We start from the raw sequence: 23,554 nt of genomic DNA on the forward strand, positions 1-23,554 counted from the left end.
GGTTCCTTAAACTGAAAATACCATATGATCCAGTAATTCCACTTCTGGGCATATATCTGAAGAAAACCATAATTTGAAAAGATATATTGACAGAATGTGGGCCACTGGAGAAGGGAATGGCAAACCACTTCAGTATTCTTGCCTTGAGAACCCCATGAACAGTATGAAAAGGCAAAATGATAGGATACTGAAAGAGAAACTCCCCAGGTCAGTAGGTGCCCAATATGCTACTGGAGATCAGTGGAGAAATAACTCCAGAAAGAATGAAGGGATGGAGCCAAAGCAAAAAGAATACCCAGTTGTGGATGTGACTGGTGATAGAAGCAAGGTCCAATGCTGTAAAGAGCAATATTGCATAGGAACCTGGAATGTCAGGTCCATAAATCAAGGCAAATTGGAAGTGGTCAAACAAGAGATGGCAAGAGTCAATGTCGACATTCTAGGAATCAGCGAACTGAAATGGACTGGAATGGGTGAATTTAACTCAGATGACCATTATATCTATTACTGCAGGCAGGAATCCCTCAGAAGAAATGGAGTGGCCATCATGGTCAACAAAAGAGTCCGAAATGCAGTAATTGGATGCAATCTCAGAAACGACAGAATGATCTCTGTTCGTTTCCAAGGCAAACCATTCAATATCACAGTAATCCAAGTCTATGCCCCAACCAGTAACGCTGAAGAAGCTGAAGTTGAACAGTTCTATGAAGACCTACAAGACCTTTTAGAACTAACACCCAAAAAAGATGTCTTTTTCATTATAGGGGACTGGAATGCAAAAGTAGGAAGTCAAGAAACACCTGGAGTAACAGGCAAATTTGGCCTTAGAATACGGAATGAAGCAGGGCAAAGACTAATAGAGTTTTGCCAAGAAAATGCACTGGTCATAACAAACACCCTCTTCCAACAACACAAGAGAAGACTCTATACATGGACATCACCAGATGATCGACACTGAAATCAGATTGATTATATTCTTTGCAGCCAAAGATGGAGACGCTCTATCCAGTCAGCAAAAACAAGACCAGGAGCTGACTGTGGCTCAGACCATGAACTCCTTATTGGCAAATTCAGACTTAAATTGAATTAAGTAGGGAAAACCACTAGACCATTCAGGTATGACCTAAATCAAATCCCTTATGATTATACAGTGGAAGTGAGAAATAGATTTAAGGGCCTAGATCTGATAGATAGAGTGCCTGATGAACTATGGAATGAGGTTCATGACATTGTACAGGAGACAGGGATCAAGACCATTCCCATAGAAAAGAAATGCAAAACAGCAAAATGGCTGTCTGGGGAGGCCTTACAAATAGCTGTGACAAGAAGAGAAACGAAAAGCAAAGGAGAAAAGGAAAGATATAAACATCTGAATGCAGAGTTCCAAAGAATAGCAAGAAGAGATAAGAAAGCCTTCTTTAGCGATCAATGCAAAGAAATAGAGGAAAACAACAGAATGGGAAAGACTAGGGATCTCTTCAAGAAAATAAGAGATACCAAAGGAACATTTCATGCAAAGATGGGCTCGATAAAGGACAGAAATGGTATGGACCTAACAGAAGCAGAAGATATTAAGAAGAGATGGCAAGAATACACAGAAGAACTGTACAAAAAAGATCTTCATGACCCAGATAATCATGATGGTGTGATCACTGACCTAGAGCCAGACATCCTGGAATGTGAAGTCAAGTGGGCCTTAGGAAGCATCACTACGAACAAAGCTAGTGGCGGTGATGGAATTCCAGTTGAACTATTCCAAATCCTGAAAGATGATGCTGTGAAAGTGCTGCACTTAATATGCCAGCAAATTTGGAAAACTCAGCAGTGGCCACAGGACTGGAAAAGGTCAGTTTTCATTCCAATCCCAAAGAAAGGCAATGCCAAAGAATGCTCAAACTACCGCACAATTGCACTCATCTCACACGCTAGTAAAGTAATGCTCAAAATTCTCCAAGCCAGGCTTCAGCAATACGTGAACTGGAACTTCCAGATGTTCAAGCTGGTTTTAGAAAAGGCAGAGGAACCAGAGATCAAATTGCCACCATCTGCTGGATCATCGAAAAAGCAAGAGAGTCCCAGAAAAACATCTATTTCTGCCTTATTGACTATGCCAAAGCCTTTGACTGTGTGGATCACAATAAACTGTGGAAAATTCTGAAAGAAATGGGAGTACCAGACCACCTGATCTGCCTCTTGAGAAATCTGTATGCAGGTCAGGAAGCAACAGTTAGAACTGGACATGGAACAACAGACTGGTTCCAAATAGGAAAAGGTGTACGTCAAGGCTGTTTTTGTCACCCTGTTTATTTAACTTCTATGCAGAGTACATCATGAGAAATGCTGGACTGGAAGAAACACAAGCTGGAATCAAGATTGCTGGGAGAAATATCAATAACCTCAGATATGCAGATGACACCACCCTTATGGCAGAAAGTGAAGAGGAACTAAAGAGCCTCTTGATGAAAGTGAAAGTGGAGAGTGAAAAAGTTGGCTTAAAGCTCAACATTCAGAAAACGAAGATCATGGCATCTGGTCCCATCACTTCATGGGAAATAGATGGGGAAACTGTGGAAACAGTGTCAGACTTTATTTTTGGGGGCTCCAAAATCACTGCAGATGGTGACTACAGCCATGAAATTAAAAGATGCTTACTCCTTGGAAGGAAAGTTATGACCAACCTAGATAGCATATTCAAAAGTAGAGACATTACTTTGCCAACTAAGGTCCGTCTAGTCAAGGCTATGGTTTTTCCTGTGGTCATGTATGGATGTGAGAGTTGGACTGTGAAGAAGGCTGAGCGCCGAAGAATTGATGCTTTTGAACTGTGGTGTTGGAGAAGACTCTTGAGAGTCCCTTGGACTGCATGGAGATCCAACCAGTCCATTCTGAAGGAGATCAGCCCTGGGATTTCTTTGGAAGGAATGATGCTAAAGTTGAAACTCCAGTACTTTGGCCACCTGATGCGAAGAGTTGACTCATTGGAAAAGACTCTGATGCTGGGAGGGATTCGGGGCAGGAGGAGAAGGGGACGACAGAGGATGAGATGGCTGGATGGCATCACTGACTTGATGGACGTGAGTCTCAGTGAACTCCGGAAGTTGGTGATGGACAGGGAGGCCTGGCGTGCTGTGATTCATGGGGTCGCAAAGAGTCGGACACGACTGAGCGACTGATCTGATCTGATCTGATGCACCCCAGTGTTTATTGCAGCACTGTTTACAATAGCCAAGACGTGGAAGCAACCTAAATGTCCATCAACAGAGGAATGGGTAAAGCATATGTGGGGTGTTTGTGTGTGTATATATATATATGATGGAATATTAGCCATAAAAAGAACAAAATAATGCCATTTACAGTAGCATGATGGACCTAGAGATGATCATACTAAGTGAACTATGTCAGACAAAGACAAATATCACATATTACTAATAGGCAGAATCTGATTTTTAAAAGAAACGATGTACATGAGCTTATTTACAAAATAGGAACAAACTCACAGATTTCAAGAACAAACTTATTGTTACCAAAGGGGAGATGTGAGGAAGGAGGGATATTATAAACCAGGAGCTTTGGATTAACATACGCAAACTACTACATATAAAATAGTTAGCCAACAAGGACCTACTGCTTAGTACAGGAAACTCTACTCAGTATTCTGTAATAACGTATGTGGGGAAAGAATCTGAAAAAGAATAAGTAGATGTATATGTATAACTGAATCAATATGCTATACACATGAAACACAACGTTGTAAATCAACTATATTGCAATAAAAATTTTTTTAAAAAGATTCTACTTGGCTGACAGTTCCCAGAGAGAGGGACTCCAACAGATGCTGAGCTTTCAGTCATTGAAGTAATAAGAACTTCAGTCTTCATCCTGGGAATCTGAGCAGCTTACTCTGGTACCCATCACACTCTCCCTTTTTTTTTTAATGCATAAACATTTACAATGATGACACTTTTCTCCTGTGTCTCATGCACTTGATGAATGTGTCCGTGTTTTGTTGGCTGTTAGAGAAAAGTGGTGTATTTGCATAAACAGAGCATGTGTTGACATGCAATAGATCTATTGCTTTAAATTCATCTTGCAAGTGGTTTTCATTGAAGTAGCACAAAACTAATGTCCTTTTAAAACTTTATTAAAATCATCTGGATGTGCTCAGTCTAATAAAAGCAGAGTACGTGGCTGCTGGACTTCCTATAGATTTAGATATGGAGCAGAAAGAGGCTTAAGTAATATCCTGCATTTGAAATTGTGTAGAAAGATATGTTATTGGCCTCAAAAAATATGTCCCTTATGAAGTAGATTCACAACTAGTATCCCTGCTCCATTTCTGTTTGCATGACTTTTTGAATGTCTCTAGCATTCTGTCCTACTTGGTCTCTTCGTTCTCCATGTGGGTTCATATACATCATTGCTATTTTTCTAGAATTGCTGCCTTTCCTTGTTCAGTCTGAGACATTTCACCTCTCCACTCCAGAAAGGTCAATTCTGAAGTGAACCTTTACAAAGAGCTGTATCACCCTGAGCCTCAGAGTCATTTCAACTTTGTCTTGCAAAAATTTGACCCTTCATCATAATTGAATTCTACTTAGTCTAGCCATTTTCATGATTAATTATAGATGGGAACTCTGGGCAGGATGGGGAAGCCATGTTTAATGAGGTCACTCAGGTGGCCAGGCTGCTTTCTAGGGCACTGTGATCTTTTACTAACTTTTGGCCAAAAAAAAAAAAAGCTTCAAATAATTTATACTGTGTTGTTGAGTTACTTTAGAAAAAATGACACCAGTGTTCATTAAGGATATAAATGCCTATAAATACACTTAAACACATGCCTTCTACATTGAAAGCCACCCTGGAACCTCGATTATGTTTGATTTTAGGGCTTTGAAATGCAAAGCAGCACACTGAACACTGTTGGATGAAACGGTTCTGAAGTGGAGAACTAGGAGGAAGTCTTAAATAGCAGTACTCCAGCCAACGTACACAAACTGAACATTGCTTTTTGAACCTATGGCCATGTGCATTAAAGATGAATATTTTGCCTTTGAAAAATTAATGTCCCAGAGCTCTTGCAACCATTGTTTTTTTGTGAAATGGAGTATGCAAAATGTCTTTTAAAAATGCGACGTTTTGGTGAATAGATTGTTTCTCCTCTTTTTTGGCTGTGTTACTCATTGGAAAGGCCCCTAAAGGAGCATTAAGCAAATGAACAAATAGCTTTAAAAATCCTGTGACCATACTCAGAGGAACCTGGAGATGGATGGAGTCAGTGAGCGAGACCAGTTTTCATCCTTGTGTGAAACAAATAAAGTGTCTCTTTCTCCTCTTTTCTTTTCTTGATCTTTTAAAAATGTAAGGGCTCACTGCTTTTTTTTGTTTAACAGATTGAAGTTTAAACAAAGCAGGCTTCTTTGAAAGGTCCAAGTAAGAAATGCCAAGCTAAGGAGAATGGAGCTGGCCCGGGAGCTTTGTGAGTTATCAGGTAAATGTTATGTCTGGAGTAGAGACTAAGATAACCAAGCCTCGTGGGGTCTTGGATCAATTTAATTTTGATAAATGACCAGTTTGGTAAATATTATTTACATTACTCCATAAGTCAGGTCTGTTTCTGATCCACTGATGTTTGAACAACTCGCATCATCGACTGTGGAAATAGCTTCTCAAATAATCCCCATGGGCTGGCTTATCCCACTGTTAGCTCACAATTAAAAGGATAATTAAGACTGAGGGTGCTTGGCTTTTGAACTAAAAATGAAAACATGAGCAAATGGCTCAGTAATCTAGATTTGAAGCAATTCTTGAGCCATAAGAACTCAATATTCCCAACAATCTACAGAAGTGGTGTTATTTTAAAATTCTGCATCTGCTTTAAAAAATGACATTCTTAAATATTACAAGATTTAAAAACAAAAACAGTTTTTAAGCATAGTCCTATCCCTTTAACACACTATTTTATTTATCTGTATTTGGTTATATATTTATACCTATATATAAGCTATATATCTATACCTGTATATAAACATATAGGTTATATGTTTATTGATTCATTCACTCCTTCATTCTGCAAGTGTTTAAATACTTAGAATGCATCAGTTAGTAGTTTATGCCAGAGATTAACCAACATTTTCTGTAGTGAGCCAGCCACATAGTAAAAGATTTAGGTTTTGAGGGCCACCCAATCTTTGTCACAACTGCTCAGGTCAGGTGTTATAGGGCAAAAGCAACTAAAGACAATATGTAAACACACAGATCTGATAGTTTCCCCCTAAAACTTTATGTACAAAGCAGGCAGTAGGTTGGATTTGGCCAGCTGGTCACAATTTGCTAAACTGTGGCATAAAACCATGGCATCCAAGAGCCAGACAAAATAGATAAAGTCCCATTGAACATACATTGTAATTGGGTGAGGCAAATAGTAAATAGCAAGTAAATGGTTTCAGTGAATAAATAGTACAAATCAAAGAAACTATTAGGTTGGTGCAAAAGTAATTACGTTTATGGGTGCTAAATTTTAAATCACTGTAACTAGGTGCAAACACATGTTTATTAGTCAAAATAAGAACCATTACAATCAACACGTTTTTGCCAATGAGAAATTTGTTTGTTTGTTACTATAGCATAAAAACCTATGCTTTGGGATTCAACGAACTCTTCTTGGATAGCTTTTTCTGCATCCTGCTGGTTGTGGAAGCATTTTCCCTACAAAAAGTTGTCAAGATGCTTGAAGAAGTGGTAGTCAGTTGGACAGAGGTCACATGGATATTGCACCTGAGACAAAAATTGTGGACCAGTTTGTTCGCCTTTTGAGGCATTGGTTGGGTGATATGCAGCCAGGTCACAGAAAAGAATTGGGCTCTTTCTGTTGACCAATACTGGTTGCAGGAGTTGTAGTTTTTTGTGCATCTCATCGATTTGCTGAGCATACTTCTCAGATGTAATGGTTTCACTATGATTCAGAAAGCTGTAGTGGATTAAACTAGCAGCAGGCCACGAAACAATGACCATGACACTTTTATTGGTGCAAGTTTGGCTTTGGGAAGTGCTTTGGAGCTGCTTCTCAGTCCAGCCACTGAACTGGTCATCACTGGTTGTCACATAAAATTCACATTGTTGTTGCATAGAGTAAGAGAGAATGACACTTGTAAAAGATTGTTTATTTGATTTGCAGTCAGCTCTTGAGACACCCACTTATCGAGCTTTTTCATCTTTCCGATTTGCTTCAAATGCCAAATGACCATAGAATGGTCAGTGTTGAGTTCTTCAGCAACTTTTCTTGTAGTTGAAAGAGGATTAGTTTCAATCATCCTCTCAGTTGGTCGTTGTACACTTCCAGTGGCTAGCCACTGCACTCCTCATCTCCACGGCTCTAATCTACTTTGCAAAACTTCTTGAACCTACAATGCAGTGTATGTTCATTAAAAGTTTCTGGGCCAAAAGCATTGTTGAAGTCACTAGTTGTCTCCACTGCTTTATGACCCATTTTGAGCTCAAATAAGAAAATCATTTGAATTGAATTTTGTCTAACATCATTTCCCTTGTCTAAAATACATATAAAATAAACAGCAAGGAATAATTCATTAGCAAAACATATAAAGCAAGAAATGCATGTTAAAATAATGTATAACAAAACCACATTGATTTAAGAATGTTTTCTAATATCAAATGGCAAAATTCAATAATGCAAAACCAAACTTATTTTTGCACCAACCTAATATTCCATTAATCCTTCCTGTGTCATACATATAGCTAAATCTAATTGATGAGCATATATATGAAGGAGAGATATCAAGGTAATAAAAGATATCAAGATAATACACTTTTTCTAAATTCTTTGTTTCTGCTTTGGACAGAGAAACTGAAGAATTTTAGAATGGGAAAAAAATCACAAGCAAGGAATGTAAATATAAAGAGTGTTTGCCTTGTGGTAAGAAAATTTTTGTTCGCTTTAGGCACCCAGCTTTCTGGGTAATCCTGAAAATCAGGGTCTGAAGAAAGGGAGCAGACAAATGGGAACCTCATACTTTCTGCGCAGGGCTTGTGTTTTGCCACTCGGCAGCAGCCCTTCATAATTAAGTCAGTTAAGAAACAAGGTAGCTCAGACAGAAGCTCACGTTCAGATCCATCAGGCACTGATTGTAAATGGCACAGTGCATGCAAAGCACAGTACATGATACGACGTTATAGAGAGGATACACTGATGAATGTGACAGATCCCTGTCTTTGTAGTTGGAGGGAGAGACAGGGACCTGGCAGATAGGACAGATTCAAGGCCAAGGTATCAAGTGATAGAGTAGGGGTGTGTGTGTGTGTGTGTGTGTGTGTGTGTTAGTTGCTCAGTAGTGTCTGGCTCTTTGTAACCCCATGGACTGTAGCCCACCAGGCTCCTCTGTCCATGGGATTCTCCAAGCAAGAACACTGGAGTTGGTAGCCATTCCCTTCTCCAGGGGATCTCCCCAACCCAGGGATCGAACCCAGGTCTCCTGCCTAGCAGCCACCAGGGAAGTCATGATAGAATATATGGGAGGTCAGCTCCTACTCTTCCCTCATATTCAGCATAGAGGAAGGGCTTACCCCTCATCCCATGCCTCAGGAAGGGAATGCACTGGAAATAATGTATTCCCTTCTGTTTCAGAAATATTTTCTCCTCGTTTGCTCTTCCCCTGGGGAAGAACAGTAATCTTTCTGGTGGATGAGATTGGAAAAGTATAGAGCGCAGTGTTTTCTGTATTCTTTTTTTTCAGATGCTGGTCATGGCAAACATATATTTCTACATGCCACATACCAACATTTTCATTTCTTTAATCCTCACAGCAGTCCTGTGAGGTAGCACTTTATCATCCCCATCTTCTAGGTGAGGAGATTAACTCACAGAAACCCTGAGGCACTTGTATGTCTGCTTGGCTGATGAATGGCACAGCCAGGTTCACTCACTCAAACTCCAGGTCCTTGCTCTCAATTTCTCCCCTCTCTGGTTCCATGGAAGAGTGAAAATGTACTGTTCACTTCTTCCGTGACATAAGCACACCTGAATCAGGGCAGGATCCTGGTCTTGCTTAAACCCTCTGTGCTCCTGATGGAGGCACAAGAGCAATTTTGAGGTGTAGATATGCAGGTTTCCTTCAGTTAAGGATATCCATTGCTAGATTTGGTGCAAGTTGGCAGAAAAGCCAATCATGTTCTTAAATTCAGCAATATTGGTGATAAAGCTAGTATTTTTATCTCTCTTGATTTAACTGCTGCATCTCTTTCCCAAAATTTTGGTGCCCAGCCAACTCAGAGGAAAAAAGGTGATTAATTCTCACCCAGACTCCCATCATAAGTATGAATAATAGCAGTAGTAAAAAATATTCAACAACAAATATGGTATAGCAGACATCGTGATGAGTGCTTTAGCTATGTATCATCTGTTTGCATCTTCACCACAATCTCAAATGAGTAGATACTCCATGTTGTAGAAGAGAAAAGAGGGATTAAATTTTAGGTTGTCAAATAGATTTCTGATGAATGAGAGTGTAATGACTATTTTATTGTCATTTCAGTTTCACGACATATTAAGAGGCAAACCAAACACTTGATTGCAATGGTCTTTGATGTTAACTTCAAATATTCTGTTCTTCACAGAATCACTCATAATAGTTGATGTTTAATACTGTCTAAGAGCATGCAAAGGTTAAAATAATTCACACTACTGGCCAACAAATAGCAGAATGAAGTTAGGTTAAGACATTTCAGTAGAAAACCTCTTTTATCTGTCTTCTTCTTCCCACCTTTTTCAGCATTGCCCTAGACAAGCCACCACTGTCTCTCACTTGTTCTACTGAAAGAGTCCTCATATCATCAACCACATGTATATTGTCAGTGCCACATGTCTTCTCTGTAATGTACAAGCATGACCTCACTACAGGGCACTGGCCCCTGACACCCTCTCCAGTCCTATCTCCTCCATTTCCCAGCTGCACTTCAATTCCTTGGCTATCCCATGTCCTTCGTGATGTGATTTGTTGCTGCCATTTTTTGTTTCTGAATATCCTTCCCTCTTCCTGAAACATCCTTTGCTAACCCGTTTTCACATCCATAAAGAAACTTATCCTTTATGCTTCAATTTAAATATTGCTTCCTCTGGATTTCTTTCTCAGTAGCCCTTGTTAGAGGTCCTTGTGCTATCTCATCCCTATATTTCTAGGACTTAGTTTATATTCATTTGGTTTTTGTAGCTACTCACTTTTTGTCTGACTTCATCTAAAATAATGCTTTACAAGGGTATGATCTGAATCTGCCTTGTTCACTGCTCTGTTCTCAGTGCCAAGCATGTACTCACCCAGTTTATGTTGTTGATCAAACTGAATATGGTTGTGAAGGTTGTGTCCTGTACAGCTTCAAGGGCACTGTCCACATAGATGATGATATCACTGATGCTCCCTGGAAATGTGCAACACATCAACCCTATATTGAATGAAAGAATGAATAAATAAATAAGTAACACCATTATTACAGAATTACCTTATTGAAGAAAACTATGTTTGATGCCCAGTATTTCCTAGAAACAATAAAATCCCATGTGGTCATATATGCTTTGCATATATGTCACACTGAAGCAGTAATTTTGGCATTTTATGTGTTCCAAGTGAAATCTCTTTTGCCCTTATTGAAATTCTGCATCAATTTTTTCATAATCTTGAACTTAGTCCACAACCCTCCAGGTGCCCATATAGAGTCCCACTTTAGCTTTTTAATTGTACAGGGACCTCATTCTTGACTTGCAGGTGAGAACGAGCTGAAGCTGCATTCCATGTGTGAATCAAAATACATTTTTAATACAGTATTTTTATTCAGTGGGGACCCTGAGTAAAACCTGCAATGTATTATAAAATGCTGGTAAATATATATACAATCATAGAGGGAAGAAATGAGTAACATCCAAAATAAGGTTATAGATCATAGTGCTGAGAGCTGGATTACCTGGCACATGGCACTGCTCATAACTGCTCATAAGTGTGTATTAGAAATAATAAATCTTAACCATGGTGCCCATCTCCAAGTCTTGCCATCTACATGTGTGACTCCAGGCTTTGCTACAGTAGAAATTGAACTGTGATTACTACTGATACCATTTATTAATAAATTTAAACAAGGCAGCAGTTTAAAAAATAAAATGGGAATTTGAATTGAACAAATTGTGGTTTCTTATAGGATATAATTGTCGCATCACCTCCAAAACTTCCATTGTTTCACCTTGTAATTCACATTTGCACATTCCCCCAAGACGCTCTAAGCTCCCCATGGTTCTTTAATCTGTTTTACTATCTAACTTATGCACACTTGCCTTGCACATACAGAGTTTGTAGATCTTGGTATTCATAGGGTGACTGACTGAAATTATTAAACAGAATGGTTTCATTAAACCAGACTTAAAATTACACACCACCTCAAAAACATCACTTTATTGGCTTTTCAAACTGAGAACAGAACGTTAACTTGGGCAAGTTTCTTACTGGGACTTAACCCATGAGATGGTAGATGTCTTGATGCACACCAAGAAACCCCTTCAGGAATGAAGGGCTTACCCATGAACTGCTGGGAGTGCAGTCAGATGGCAACCTTGGTTATTTGGCCCCCCTTGGGAAAAGACTGCTAAGGAGAGCCACCAAGCCCTTCCCACGCGTTCTCAGCCAATAGCTGGTCAACTCCAGCATGTCAAGTCTGCATGCTCTTCCTCCAACTCGAGTCAATGCTGCAGAGCCACCTCAGCTCCAGAGCTTTTCTTGGGGTCAGCTGAAGCCTGTCCTGAGAATACAACAGAGTTCAAGTTGTCCCTCTACCCCATCCTCCCTTTCACAGGTGTTCATCCCAAGAGCATTCCCTAATAAATCTCCTCAATGCTAGTATTTGCCCCAGAGTTTGTTTCCCACAGAGCATAGTGTATAGCCCATGCCTCTATGTTTCAGAGAGTTAAAAGACAAAGGAATCAATTCAAGGAATATTCCCCCTTACTAAAACAATCTTAAAACAAGCGGCATTATTATTTGTGCAAGCAACTGGGTCTCAGTAGCAGCTGCAGCAGAGAGCTGGATTTGTGCTATTCGTGTCATAAACAGAAACACTCTCAGAGCTTAGAGTAACCAGCAGCATTGGCCTTCATTGCATGGGACCACTGCTCCCAAAGCAACACTTGGAATTCAGGAAATTATGGTGGTGGAACAAACAGACACTTAATTAAGGCCAGTGTCAGAGTTCTTGCATTTTTTAACTGACCTCCAGAAAACTATATTCCTCTGATGCTTGGTTATTGTTTGATTATATTTAATTTCCCAAAATGTGTAGTAACAAGACAACACTTGAAGAAAACTCTAAGATCTAGAGGATTAAAAAGTCATACATTTTCCTTAATAACTATTATAACAAATGTAACTCAATGATACTGTAGTATAATTATATTTAATAACATATCATAATTATTGATGAGGCTTTTGTATAGAGGAGTCAGTGAACTACAGGTTGGGGGAGAAGCCTAGCCCACCATGGGCAGAATTTGGCCACAGCCATTCATTTAGAGATTGTCTCTGGCTGCTTTCATGTCACAATGGCAGAGTTGAGTAGCTAGGACAGAAACTGCACAGCCCACAAAATCTAATATGTTTATCATTTAGCCCTTTGCAGAACGACTCCTGACCCCTGCTCTCATGTAGTAACATTTAATGATCCCAGTATATATTAAATGAAAGGAGAAATATTTGTTGAAGGAAAGTAACACTCCATATGTACATATACACACATGCGTGTGTGCATGCACACACACACAGAATGTTATCTCTGGTCATTGAGATTAGAGGTGAATGTTTGTATTTTCCACAGGAAACATGCATTTTTTAAGTAATAAAACTAATAAATGCTATTTAATGTGTAATTTTTTTCTTCGGAACCATTTAGAATTTTATTAGCTAGCTGTCTGTATAAAAAAAAAGTCATTTATCTAAAGTCCAATTAGAAAGCAGCTCTGAATGTATGCATACTGAAGGATTTGTACAAAGGATTTCATAATACTACTCTATGTCTAAGGAAAATATGCAAACCATGAAATTGCATATTCATAGAGAAGCTTGCCCAGCTACTGGATTAAGCATCCAGTTGGTGATCAGAAGCTTAAAAAGAAAAAAACCAACAACAGCCCTGGGTTATTTTGTGACAGCTGGCTCCATTTGGTAAGCCTATACACACTGTGCTAAGAAATATGGTTTATTCAACTTCTGGTTTGTAATGCTTTTTAAATTCTCCCATCAATTTTCTTGTGTGTTTCAAGAAGAAAATGCCAAAAAAGCTTCCATTTTCCAAAACCAGGCCATTTCTAGACTATAAAAATAAGACAGTGGTCATTAAAATAATATAGCTAATCATTCTTGAACCGTTTTCTTAATAAATAACAAGACTCAAGTTCAGTGCTGTTTACCAATATCCTGTTTTTTTTTTTAATTGGGATATAGCTATCTTACAATGTTATGTTAGTTTCTACTGTGAAATTAAGCAAATCAGCCACGTGCGTGTGTGCATGCTAAGCTGCTTCAGTTGTGTCCCACTCTTTGTGACTCTGTGGACTGTAACTTGCAAGGATCTTCTGTCCATGGGATTCTCCAGGCAAAAATAGTGGAGTGGGTTACCATATCCTCCTCCAGGTGATCTTCCTGACCTAGGGATTGAACCACGTTTCCTGCGGCTCCTGTACCGCAGGTAGATTCTTTACCACTGAGCTACTGGGGGAGCCCCTAAATCAGCCATATGTGTGTGTGTGTGTGTGTGTGTGTGTGTGTGTGTATATCTTTGCTCTTAGACCTCCTTCCCATCCTCCCCCATCCCACCCATCTAGGTCACCACAGAACACTGAGTTGAGCTCCTTGCCCTGTCCCGCAGATTCCCATTCAGATCAGATCAGATCAGTCACTCAGTCATGTCCGACTCTTTGCGACCCCATGAATTGCAGCACGCCAGGCCTCCCTGTCCATCACCAACTCCCGGAGTTCACTCAGACTCACATCGATCGAGTCAGTGATGCCATCCAGCCATCTCATCCTCCTTCGTCCCCTTCTCCTCCTGCCCCCAATCCCTCCCAGCATCAGAGTCTTTTCCAATGAGTCAGCTCTTCGCATGAGGTGGCCAAAGTACTGGAGTTTCATCTTTAGCATCATTCCTTCCAAAGAAATCCCAGGGCTGATCTCCTTCAGAATGGACTGGTTGGATCTCCTTGCAGTCCAAGGGACTCTCAAGAGTCTCCTCCAACACCACAGTTCAGAAGCATCAATTCTTCGGCGCTCAGCCTTCTTCATAGTCCAACTCTCACATCCATACATGACCATGGGAAAAACCATAGCCTTGACTAGATGAACCTTTGTTGGCAAAGTAATGTCTCTACTTTTGAATATGCTATCTAGGTTGGTCATAACTTTCCTTCCAAGGAGTAAGTGTCTTTTAATTTCATGGCTGCAGTCACCATCTGCAGTGATTTTGGAGCCCAGAAAAATAAAGTCTGACACTGTTTCCACTGTTTCCCCATCTATTTCCCATGAAGTGATGGGACCGGATGCCATGATCTTCGTTTTCTGAATGTTGAGCTTTAAGCCAACTTTTTCACTCTCCACTTTCACTTTCATCAAGAAGCTCTTTAGTTCCTCTTCACTTTCTGCCATAAGGGTGGTGTCATCTGCATATCTGAGGTTATTGATATTTCTCCCAGCAATCTTGATTCCAGCTTGTGTTTCTTCCAGTCCAGCGTTTCTCATGATGTACTCTGCATAGAAGTTAAATAAACAGGGTGACAAGATACAGCCTTGACGAACTCCTTTTCCTATTTGGAACCAGTCTGTTGTTCCATGTCCAGTTCTAACTGTTGCTTCCTGACCTGCATACAGATTTCTCAAGAGGCAGATCAGGTGGTCTGGTACTCCCATTTCTTTCAGAATTTTCCACAGTTTATTGTGATCCACACAGTCAAAGGCTTTGGCATAGTCAATAAGGCAGAAATAGATGTTTTTCTGGAACTCTCTTGCTTTTTCCATGATCCAGCGGATGTTGGCAATTTGATCTCTGGTTCCTCTGCCTTTTCTAAAACCAGCTTGAACATCAGGAAGTTCACATTTCACATATTGCTGAAGCCTGGCTTGGAGAATTTTGAGCATTACTTTACTAGTGTGTGAGATGAGTGCAATTGTGCGGTAGTTTGAGCATTCTTTGGCATTGCCTTTCTTTGGGATTGGAATGAAAACTGACCTTTTCCAGTCCTGTGGCCACTGCTGAGTTTTCCAAATTTGCTGGCATTTTGAGTGCAGCACTTTCACAGCATCATCTTTCAGGATTTGAAATAGTTCAACTGGAATTCTATCACCTCCACTAGCTTTGTTTGTAGTGATGCTCTCTAAGGCCCACTTGACTTCACATTCCAGGATGTCTGGCTCTAGGTCAGTGATCACACCATCGTGATTATCTGGGTCATGAAGATCTTTTTTGTACAGTTCTTCTGTGTATTCTTGCCATCTCTTCTTAATATCTTCTGCTTCTGTTAGGTCCATACCATTTCTGTCCTTTATCGAGCCCATCTTTGCATGAAATGTTCCTTTGGTATCTCTGATTTTCTTGAAGAGATCTCTAGTCTTTCCCATTCTGTTGTTTTCCTCTATTTCTTTGCATTGATCACTGAAGAAGGCTTTCTTATCTCTTCTTGCTGTTCTTTGGAACTCTGCATTCAGATGTTTATATCTTTCCTTTTCTCCTTTGCTTTTCGCTTCTCTTCTTGTCACAGCTATTTGTAAGGCCTCCCCAGACAGCCATTTTGCTGTTTTGCATTTCTTTTCCATGGGGATGGTCTTGATCCCTGTCTCCTGTACAATGTCATGAACCTCATTCCATAGTTCATCAGGCACTCTATCTATCAGATCTAGGCCCTTAAATCTATTTCTCACTTCCACTGTATAATCATAAGGGATTTGATTTAGGTCATACCTGAATGGTCACCACAGAACACTGAGTTGAGCTCCTTGCCCTGTACCGCAGATTCCCATTAGCTATCTATTTTACACATGGTAATATATATATTAATATGTCAACCGCATCCTCTTAACAAACAAGAAATACTCTTTACCTATTTTCAGATGGGGAAACTGGTCCTCAGGCAGGTTGAGCAGACGCCCAAAGGCTCACCAGTCTAATACATGACTTAGCCAAATGTCCAGAGGTCAAGCCAACTCTCTCTGACTCTAGAAATCTGAGTCCTCACTCACCAGCCTGTGTGGTTTCCTGGCCATCTGCATATTTCAAAGCACAATATAATCCTAGCACCCATCTCCGTGGGAACATGTAGTTGGTATTCAAAAATATCTGTAGAATGACCAAAAAACTATGCAGTTTAGTCCATTCAGTAAAGCCTGGCACAAAGAAGTAGGAGTTGTAACATTAAAAGATATCAGGAGATCTTGGTTTTTATGTATAAAATTATTTGGGGGGAGTATTTTCAGAGTGGGTATAAAGCAGTAGCAGACTGCTGTGTAATATTAGAACACTTCTTATTGGAAGTAACTTCAGGAAACTTTTGTATACACATTTTATAAGTCCAAATTGATTTAATTCAAATATTAAATTTTGTATAAAAACCATATTTGCTTAACCTGATATAATATTACATGTCAGTATCACATAGAAAAACATCAGAATGTGATTTTTATTTCCATTTTCTTCCACTCTCTTAGGCATTTTTAGACTGCTATTCCAGTGCTTTGCTCACTGGAAAACTGAGGTTTTTCTGTTTTTTTTAAAAAAAATCTCTATGAATTAAAGCAAATATTACTGTATTTCTGGCTTAGAAACTATGGGTCTGTATAGCAGAAACTATGGGTCTGTATAGATGCTGAAAAAGGTATATCTTCATAATGCATCCTTTCCTGTTCCTAAATCAAAACAGAATGAATTTTTGAGATTTAGAAATTAGCATCCGAGATCAGAGAGATCGGGCGCCTTCAGGCCGATACGGCCAGTCCAGGTTCGATGCATGATACCGGATGCTTGGGGCTGGTGCACTGGGACGACCCAGAGGGATGGAATGGGGAGGGAGGAGGGAGGAGGGTTCAGGATGGGGAACACATGTATACCTGTGGCGGATTCATTTTGATATTTGGCAAAACTAATACAATTATGTAAAGTTTAAAAATAAATTAAAAAAAAAAAGAAATTAGCATCACTTAATCACACCAAATAAAAGTCAGTTGTTGCCAAATCTATTTTTTAAATAAAATTATGCATTTTTATCCTTCCATTGTGTATCAATATAAAGAGAAAATAAAGTATGGGCTTGGAACTAATATTTGAAAGTTGGCAATTACCCCCTGCCCAAGTTGTAGCAATTTGTATTTCCATTTGAAATACAGTAATCAGTGAATTGGGGTTTCCCTGGTAGCTCAGCTGCTAAAGAATCCACCTGCAATGCAGGAGACCACAGTTCGATTCCTGGGTTGGGAAGATCCCTTGTAGAAGGGAACGGCTACCTACTCCAGTTAAAATAGAATATAATGTTTTTATACTTTTACAAATGCCAGGCTTGACAAAATGCTGTCAATGTAGATACTTTATCAATTATCTCCATTTGACAGAAGAGAAACTTCTAAGGCTCAAAGAAATCAAGAAACTTACTCAAGATCACACTGCCATAACAAAGCAAAGCTGGGATGTGAATTCAACTACCGCAGCTTCTAGGGTAGAGTTGCTCAACTTCAGCACTACTATTTTGGACTGGATAATCCTTTGCATGGGGGGGCAGGAGCTGTCCTGGGCATTGTAGGATGTTTAGCAGCATCTTTGACTTCCACACATCAGATGCCAGCAGTACCTCCCTCTCAACAAGTTGCAACAATTGTAAATGTCTCCAGACATTGTCAAATTTTCACTGGGAAAATAAAATCAGCCCTGGTTTATAACCACTGCCCTAAGACTCCTGTCCTAACTGCTGTGCTTTTCTGCCTGCCTTTCAATTTAGGTCAAGATCACCATTCCAGAATGAACCCCTAGCAAGCTTGTCATAGTCCATGCATGTCTGGGCCTCAGCCAATTTAGTTTCTCTCTCATTTTACGTAGGAAGGAAATGCCAGGCGCCCACAACCTGGAGTGATTTAGGATATGTACCCAAAGCTAAAATTAATTAAAAAAAAATAATGAATTGCCCTGCTCTCATTACCAGAAATTTGAGCCAGAAATGGATCCATGCGCTTGGGATGAGATTGTAAAAAGGGGAGGGGAATAGGAAGACTTACTCAAGCTCAGAGTGCTCACTAATTTCACTCAGAATTAATTTGATGAAGAACTAGAATAAGAATTGCAAAGTCATCAAAGATGATGGCTTTTCCTTTATGACCCTTGGCACCAGAACAAAGAGCCTATTTTTGTGGGTTTTGGGGTTTCCAGAATAAAGGGAATAAAATGTTTAGGTAATGTTTGGATGGTTTAGAGACTGTATGTACATTAGTGATAGGTCAGTTAATATCTGCACAGTTCAAAGAGGCAATTATTTTAATTTATAAATCACTTCAGAGGCAGGGAGCTGCCATCCATTAATGTGGTTTTTACAAATAAGAGTGCTCATTGTTATGTGTTTGTGTATGTGCTTTTCTACCCATGTCATTCTATCTGGCCTGAATTTTCCAACCAGATCACATACCTCTGTGATTATGTATTTGTCTCTAGAGCACTGCCAAATACATAAAGCATTGTATCTGCAATTTGACCCTTGGCTGAGACCACCCTCTTTTTCGAGTTTTCACTGTGCTGAAAGGTACCACCACGCACAATGTTGCTTCCAGAAAAGGACTTCTTATATTACACTCTAAATGGCAGAGTCTGGGACTAAGCCTCCCCAGGGGTTGACAGTGCCTCTTGGTAATCATTCAAAAAGGAGAGAGGGCCAAAGTGATTCTGGGCATGGAGGGCTTATTAGACACTTTGACAACTGGTAAAAAGTTCCCAAGTGTCAACACAGAGATTTCCTTTAAAACCATGCCCTAAGCATCTGTTTATTTTGTCTTATTTTTTTAATTACTAAATGACAAAAAGTATCAAGCATAGTGCTCAATTCTAGGGGAATAAGAGTATGTAAGACAAATACAACCTGATGTGGGAGGCAAACTAGGAAGCTGGGATAAGAGTGTAGACTGATGGTTGCAGTAATTAGTAAATTATAAGGTACTAGAGAGGCTACATCGGAGAAGGCAATGGCACCCCACTCCAGTACTCTTGCCTGGAAAATCCCATGGACGGAGGAGCCTGGTGGGCTGCAGTCTGTGGGGTCGCAAAGAGTCGGACACGACTGAGTGGCTTCACTTTGACTTTTCACTTTCGTGCATTGGAGAAGGAAATGGCAACCCGCTCCAGTGTTCTTGCCTGGAGAATCCCAGAGATGGAGGAGCCTGATGGGCTGCCGTCTATGGGTCGCACAGAGTCGGACACGACTGAAGCGACTTAGCAGCAGCAGCAGCAGAGAGGCTACACACGTGGCTCAGTGGTAAAGAACCCACCTGTCAATGCAGGAGATGCAAGAGACACAGGTTCAATCCCTGGTTGGGAAGGTCCCCTGGAGAAGGAAATGGCAACCCACTCTAGTATTCTTGCCTGGAGAATCCCACGGACAGAGGAGCCTGGCGGGCTACAGTCCATAGAGTCTCAAAGAATCTAACACAACTTAACGACTAAGGAGCAAGAAAGATACTAGAAAAGGTGTTGTGGTTGGCAAAGCTTCCAGAAGGAAGTAACATCTTCTTCAAAGCTGAAAGATGAACATGTGTTAGTTTGGTGAACTAGAAGAGGGTGTGTTCCAGGCAGAAGGATGAGGCATGGAGAAAAGGCCCAGAGGCAAGAGAGAACACAGTGATTTCAGGAAACCACAGGAAAAATGGAAAGATAGACCAGTGAGGGGCAAGCAGTGAAGCTCAAGATCTGAGCACGGATAGGATTGCAAAATGTTTTCCAAGTCATGTTAGTTGACTTTACCCTAAGGTCATTGGCATGTAATGGATATGTTTTTAGCTGGGGAATGATATGGTCAGATTAGGAAAACCAACAGGAGGAGACATAAATGGCAAGGGAAGAGTAAAGGGGTTTGATAGTACATCAGGGAAGATAGTATATCAGTAGGCTCAGGGACTGGAAAGGAGGAATTTGTCAATGCTATTTAATGGAAGAGAATTAAATGAAGAATAAAGAAGATCTTGCTGATAATAAAGTCACTTTAATAACCCTTCCCATTATATAATACTCCTTCCCCTTTAACACAGCATATTTCTATTGCAGAAGAATGACCATTATATACTCTATATATTTATGACTGATTTCATGAATACAAATTACAAATATTATTGAGCATCTCCTACATGCCTGGCATTATTCTAGTTACTGAAGAAACTACTATATATAGACCAGAGACCATTCCTACCTTCAGTAAGTTTGATTTTAGTGATGGAAACAGACAGTAATGGGCAAATCTGTTTCTATATCTGAGTCTATTTCTGTTACGTAGTCATATTTTAGATTCCACATACAAGCGACATTATATGCTATCTTTCTCTGACTTCTCTTAATATGATAATCTCTAGGTCCATCCATGGATTAATAATTTATTATTAATAATAAATTGCATTATTCATTCTTATTTATGGCCGAGCAATATTCCATGGTATATATGTACCACATCTCTTTATCTACTCATCTGTTGATGGACATTTAGGTTTTTTCCATGTCTTGGCTATTGTAAATAGTGCTGCTGTGAACATTGAGGTACATTTATCCTTTCGAATTAGAGTTTTGTCTGGATATATGCCCAGGAGTGGGATCACTGGCTTACATGGTAACTCTGTTTTTAGTCTTTTGAGAAACCTCCATATAATTTTCCATAGTGGCTGTACCAATTTACATTCCTACCAACAGTGTAGGAGTGTTCCCTTTTCTTGGAGGCTGTCTACTTTATGACTGTACATTGTTAAAACCATTCCAGTGCTTGGAATAAATAGTCCTTCCTGGAACTGTGGCCCTTCCCAGGATTCACTGATGAAAATGTTTTATTATGAGATTTCTACTTTCTTCCTTGGGATGATAGCCTTGTCAGTGCAATATACTTTGTGGGGAAAACAGATCAGATGACCTAGGTAGAGCCTTCCCTGGAGAAATGATTATTTATGTCCAAAGACTAGGCTGCTGGACACTGACCAGTTGTCAAGCCCTTTCTCAGAGGAAGAGCAAAATAATACTGCATGCTTTCCCAGCGCTCCACTTAGAGGGAACACATCCCACATGAGTGGGGTTTTTGCTCTGTGCTGGCCAGCCACCTTGTCAATAATTAATTCAGTTCCTTAGTCACAGGAAAAGTGTTTAGGAAACTGAAATAATGAGAGAGGATCATCATCAGGATCATGTGTGTTCGAAGGACGCCCTGTGCACTGCCAAGTTTCCTCCTGCCTGAGCACAGAATGATGGCAAAGCAGTACCTTCACTAGCAGACAGGTGTGGATGTGTGTGCTCGCTGGGTTCCATTCCCTGTGGACTGGACTCTGTGGCCTTAGTTTCCTGAGTTTGTAAAATGGAAATCACACTTGGCTCATATGTCTGTGATGATAGGGGAATTCATTGGTCTCCATAGAGTAGATTTTCTCTGGTTTATGTGGCAGCTTTGCTTCATTTGGGCTCCACTTTAAAAAAAAAAAAAAAACAATAGCAGGCTTAATGGCTTTCCAGGGGTCTCCATGGTAAAGAATCCACCTGTAATACAAGGGTTGGAGCCCTGGGCCAGGAAGATCCCCTGGAGGAGGGCATGGTAACTTGCTCCAGTATTCTTGCCTGGAGAATCCCATGGATAGGGGAGCCTGGCAGGCTACAGTCCTTGGAGTCACAAAGAGTTGCCCATGATCAAGTACACACGCACATCAGTCTTTATAGCCTTCAAAGGCTGCAGCGCTTGGAGTCGCAGAAAGTTGCACATGACCAAGCACACATGCACGTCAGTCTTTATTTCTTCTGCAGCCACTGTCTTCGACTGGCAGTGTGAGCAGAATGTTATTAACATGGCTTCACTTTATCATCACCAAAGAGCGGCAGTGAATCAACATGCTGTTTATAAAGGAAACCTTGAGATTGTCTTTCTGATGAAAGACTTAACTAAAGGCTATGGTTTGTTATTGAAGTAATATCAATGCCTAGTAAAATTTAAAAATACAAAACAAGATGAGGGTTGGAGCAAGAGAAGGTAGAGAAGGAGAATTCTGGGAGAAGTTAAATTATACTTGGCTGGTCCTTAACATGTTACATCATATTGTTATGAAAACATCATGGTCTTACAAAACTTCTGTGAATGTACCATTAATTGTTTGTAATCTAATGGCATTATTTCAATCATATTAAAATGAAGAACATTTGCTGCTGTGACAGATATGATAATAGCTTTCTGCTGTGAAAGGCGTTCATTTTGAAACTTTGAAGTAATTATCTCTGAGGAGAGGGTACACGTCAGCATAATACCTTCCACTTTTTACATCTAAAGTTATATTTTATGGCAGCTAATCTCAGTAAACAGAGGCAGTGGGAGGCCATGTAATGTTGAAAGAACTATAGAAAAGGATTTGCTTTGTAATTAACTGTTAACACTTCATGAATGGAAATATAGTTGCACAGATGACATCTGGGCTCTGGAATTAGAAAGACTGAGATTCCAATTCCAGTTCTAACTCTTACAGCCGTATTGCCTTTTAGGACAGATTAAACCTTATCTCTAAGCCTGTATTTCCTTATCTGCAAAATGGAGATAATAACAATACTATTTACCTTACAAGTTTTAATTAAATTTAAATCTATAAGCCTTATAACAACAATTAAAATGGTAACATAGCAAGAGCTCAAAAAACATTAACCATTGTTGACATTAACTGTTACTTTTAGCAGGTTCCTTTAGGAACCTAGGCTTTAAATTTCTCACTTTTAAAATAGGAGATTTGGACTAGCATCCCTGTTTCCCAAAATTAATCATTCAAACATGGCGTTCAAAATTTTTCCCTTTGGGGAAAAATATCATGAAATATAACCTTAAAAGAATAAAACCATACACACAGATATTCAGAATACCTATATAAATCTGTAAATTTAAAATAAATCTATAATTTAATATAGGTACATTGGTTTCAATTTAATAGCGTAAGATATCATCATACCCGTCCTTCCAATGTGATATGATAGAAGGTGTTGTCACTAAAGGCTTATTTGTGAGCACATTTGGATATCATATCTATACCAAATGGACTAGCAGCATCTTCTATTCTTTAGGCTTATCCAGAGTAATAATAGCTTGTTATCTTTTTGTTTCAAATATACATTGATAGATACATGTGAAACTGATAGGTACTGTAGCTGAGAGCACAGACCTGGGAGCCAGAAAACCTGGGTTCAAATCCCAGCTTTGAAAATGGCTAGCTTTGTGATGACAGGCAAAACATTTAACATCTCTGTGCTCAGATTCCTCTTCTGTAAAATCAAAATAATAAGAGTG

The 23,554-nt window shown here is 39.7% G+C and overlaps 2 long non-coding RNA genes across 3 annotated transcripts in view; one reads left to right on the forward strand and one right to left on the reverse strand.

Annotated features, from left to right (window-relative positions):
- Window positions 1-17,741, forward strand: part of LOC129635414 (uncharacterized) — a 41,321-nt gene extending 23,580 nt beyond the window's left edge. The window contains exons 2-3 of the long non-coding RNA XR_008706270.1: window positions 5,391-5,488; window positions 17,631-17,741. This is a non-coding gene — a long non-coding RNA (uncharacterized LOC129635414). The remainder of the gene's footprint in view (window positions 1-5,390; window positions 5,489-17,630) is intronic.
- Window positions 1-23,554, reverse strand: part of LOC129635413 (uncharacterized) — a 174,097-nt gene that overhangs the window by 144,694 nt on the left and 5,849 nt on the right. Inside the window, exons 1-2 of one of the 2 annotated variants that reach the window (XR_008706269.1) lie at window positions 11,571-12,316; window positions 10,325-10,449 (exon numbers count right to left, since the gene is read on the reverse strand). This is a non-coding gene — a long non-coding RNA (uncharacterized LOC129635413). Of the gene's footprint in view, window positions 1-10,324; window positions 10,450-11,570; window positions 12,317-23,554 lie in introns of those variants that run through there. The other variant, XR_008706268.1, reaches the window with a different exon arrangement.

The sequence above is a fragment of the Bubalus kerabau genome, chromosome 20, assembly GCF_029407905.1.
Source record: "Bubalus kerabau isolate K-KA32 ecotype Philippines breed swamp buffalo chromosome 20, PCC_UOA_SB_1v2, whole genome shotgun sequence".
NCBI classification, from domain to species: domain Eukaryota; kingdom Metazoa; phylum Chordata; class Mammalia; order Artiodactyla; family Bovidae; genus Bubalus; species Bubalus kerabau.